We start from the raw sequence: 3423 nt of genomic DNA on the forward strand, positions 1-3423 counted from the left end.
AATTTCATCATGTACAATTCTTCTGTGTTTTTAGTTACATTTAGCTTCTTTTGTGTTCAACTTTACTTCCACGTCTCACTCATCATTTAACCCTATCAGTATCTAAGACATCTGTTTAGCTATCTGTCACCTTGTGTAGAGCCACACAAGCAGTGGACAGAAGCGAATCTTGGACATGTTGGGCGATTTAGAAATCCCAGCTGGATGTATTTCTCAGGTCCCAAAAAGAGGACATGTTCAGGAAAAAGAAAGCATACGGTCACTCTACTTTAGTTAATCTTTAGCTGCATGTTAGCTGGCCTTTGAATTAAAGAGCTAACACAGTTAGCAGCTTAGTGTAGCAGATTAAATAGTTTGGTTTGTGTTAGCCGCTTAAAAAACACTTTAGTTCAGGTTCGCTAACATTTCGCTAACAGTGCATTTTAGCGGCTTGGCTTATTTTCACCTAAAGTTGTTTGCCAGCGTCTGTCCTGTTTTAGCTAACAGGACAGATGCTGGTAGATGCTTTTATCCAAAGCGACTTACATTTGAGGAACAACTTACAAACATCAATAAAGCATCAACACAGAAAGATATCTACACGACCAAGCCCGGAAAGGCAGGGGATTTTTCTCACACTTTCTACAACACTGTTAGTTAGCTGTGATTGTTTTTGTTTGTTGCTCTCACTACGAGCAGGTGCTGTTTTAAAACGTACGTTCAGGCTGAAAATTGAACCGTGGTGTTGTATCGGGAGAGGCAGTGACTTTACCAGTGGTGAGTAAGACACAGTATAAGTAATACATGTTATTTGTTAAGCTATGAGGAGAGGAAAAGTACGCTAGCCGCTAGGCTAATTTATGCTGTGTAAAATACCATAGGCTAAGCTAAAAACTGAGACTTTGATTATTATTAAGCCATGTTTTATGTGTGGTGGTGGAGTCAATTTAAAGTGAACTTTACTGCACTTAACCAATTACAATTGTTTTATATGTTGTTTTTTTCTTTTATTGCCAGAAACCACAGAAGAAAGAGGAGGTAGCATGATGTGGCCATTGTGACGGCAGAAAATAGTTTTCTTCTTATACTTAAAGTCATTTATGTAAGTACTTATAAGAGTGCTGTTTTTCTATTATTATGTCTTATACATTGTTTTAATCTTTAACCTGTTCCTTTTATTATTATTCTCATCATTCTAGTCTGTCCACATGTGTAGGGTTTAGGACAGGGAAGTGGAGTTGTTTTCTGTTCCTCTGCTGTTTGGGCTGAGACCAGTCAAGGCTGGAAGAGGATCTTTTGTTCCCCAAAACATAGAAACCCAGGCTGTGTAAATGATCATGCAGCCCTTTGCTCTGGGCCAGACGTTAGTGACTGTCTTTGGAGACAGAACCTTTGGTGCAGCTGATTTGTGTTGTAGTACTTCTTTGTTTATTCTATTTTGTTAAATTCTTACAGTTTGTTGTAACTCAATTATTTGCTCAACCCCTCACCAGGAAACAGATTTCCACGACAGCCATCCCTGGCATCTTGGTAAGAGGAGGATAAAAAGAAGGAGAAGTAGGAGAGCAACGCAGAAAATAAACCAAAAACAATAAATATACCTTTTATATTTCCACACATGTTGTTTAGTTACATTAATAAGCTTCTTTTGTGTTCAACTTTACTTCCACGTCTCATGAGACGTGCTGGTAAATACCTAGGGGAAGAAGTAAGAATAAATAAATAATAGTGCAACTCAGGGATGTACTAGGACTGAAATTCAGCCCGGGACTTTGAGACAGAGACGCCTTTTATGTGAGCGCTGTGTGGGGGCGCAGAGAAAGATTTTCTGCAGTTATTTTAATAAATAGTGTTGTAATTTCATTATGACGAAGACCTTCAAGAAACTTTTTATGACACCTGCCTGTTAGTTTGTATTTGGCACCACTGCACTGAGGAAGACCAGGTCAGGCAGCCTGAGTCAGTCAGAACGCTAAAATAGGTTAAAATAATCAAAATCTACAATGCAGTCTCATAAAGTAGAGCAGCTTCAGCTCTGGGTTGGCCTCTCCCTGGCTCAGCTCCCCTGTGCTGGACCCCGACTCTGCTTGTGCTGATTATACAGCTACATTGCATGAGAAGAACATCAGTAATAAATATAACTAATAATAATCCATTCTCTAATTCTATCTATGGATGATTGCCGACCCAGCCCTGCACAGGCCCTGTACCTGCCACTGTTTCTGGTTCCTTGTCCTCCTCCTCCTCTCCTGCAGCTCCTCCTCTTCCTTCAACTGTTGTTTATAATATAATCCAGCCGTATAAATAATCTCAGGTTATAATAAATGCATTACTTATCTGTGCCTGTGCTGGGTCTGTCACAGCACCTTTCCACCAACGAAGAGGTCGCTTTATTTGGTGCATTTAGCTGCCTCTTGTGCCGACATTTTCTTATTTTTCTTATTTTATTTTTTTGGCGCCACTTCTTTCTTATGGACATATGTACCTGCTCTGTTGCGCTTATCACACGACCCTGGGCCCCGACAAAAAGTACTGAGATTAAACTCGTCCCAGATGGAAAGTAAACTCCTTTGATCGGCGCCGTTGAGCCAATCAGAATTCAGCAAAAACGAGGATCGTTCCAAGTTGGGAGGGGCCGCTCGTATCTGCCCTCTACGTTGAAAGTATTAGTTTGGCCGGTCTGACAGAAACAGACAGCGTTCGCTGCAGCTGGCAGGCCGGCGTGGAAGCAGATCTTTTAAAGTTGAAAATAAGAAACTGACAAAATAAAAACTCTCGAACACCGGCCGGTTCAGCCTGAGATAGACCGGCCGCTCGGGATTGTTCGCGAAATTCCCGTTGGCCAATCCGCCCTCTCCTTAAAAGTGAATTATAAGGAGTCAGAAGAAGGAGAGCACAGGAAGTGCATGTTAGATGTGTTCAAATTCTTTGCCATTTGCACAACAATTACAGTGAATCAGTTATTGACATAGAATTTCTCCTCCTCTTCCACTTGTGAATGGGGATTTATGAAAAGAACTATTATTTCGTTTTAAATGGAAGCTGGTCCGTCTGTGTGTCAGTAAGGAAGTGTTGTTGGGAAGTTGTCTCGCTGGCCTCTCTGCTCTCATCTGGTCGGCAGTGAGAAGTTTCTTTTTTTTTTATTCTGTCCAAACTTTCCACAGTTAAAATCGGTAAAACTAACAGTGCACTTCCAGCCGTATTTGCTCACAGCCATTCAGCTCCACACAAAGCACGGTTCAATCACTTTTTTCCACAAGTGGGACTTGCGTTTTGTCTCGACAAAATAAACTACCGGAGCCGCCTTTTTCTTTCTTTCAGCCTCCTCGCTGCTTTTATTTCACGGCTGCCCTCGAGTCTCAATGAGAGTGTCAGCGCTGAAGAATGCCTCGCCCCTCCTCCTCCTCCTGCTCCGCTCACCGGGATTCAGCCGCCGTCCAGCCG

At 41.9% G+C, this 3423-nt stretch overlaps 1 long non-coding RNA gene across 1 annotated transcript; it reads left to right on the top strand.

Moving 5' to 3' along the window:
- The first annotated feature begins 608 nt into the window (after positions 1 to 608).
- LOC119890253 lies at positions 609 to 1553 on the top strand. Its single transcript, XR_005442205.1, has 3 exons — positions 609 to 756; positions 997 to 1081; positions 1473 to 1553. It is a non-coding gene; the product is annotated as an uncharacterized LOC119890253 (long non-coding RNA).
- The last annotated feature ends 1870 nt before the right edge of the window (positions 1554 to 3423 follow it).

The sequence above is a fragment of the Micropterus salmoides genome, unplaced genomic scaffold (genome assembly GCF_014851395.1).
Source record: "Micropterus salmoides isolate LMB-PRFRI ecotype aquatic unplaced genomic scaffold, ASM1485139v1 Ms_hic_scaffold_6, whole genome shotgun sequence".
Taxonomy (NCBI): Eukaryota; Metazoa; Chordata; class Actinopteri; order Centrarchiformes; family Centrarchidae; genus Micropterus; species Micropterus salmoides.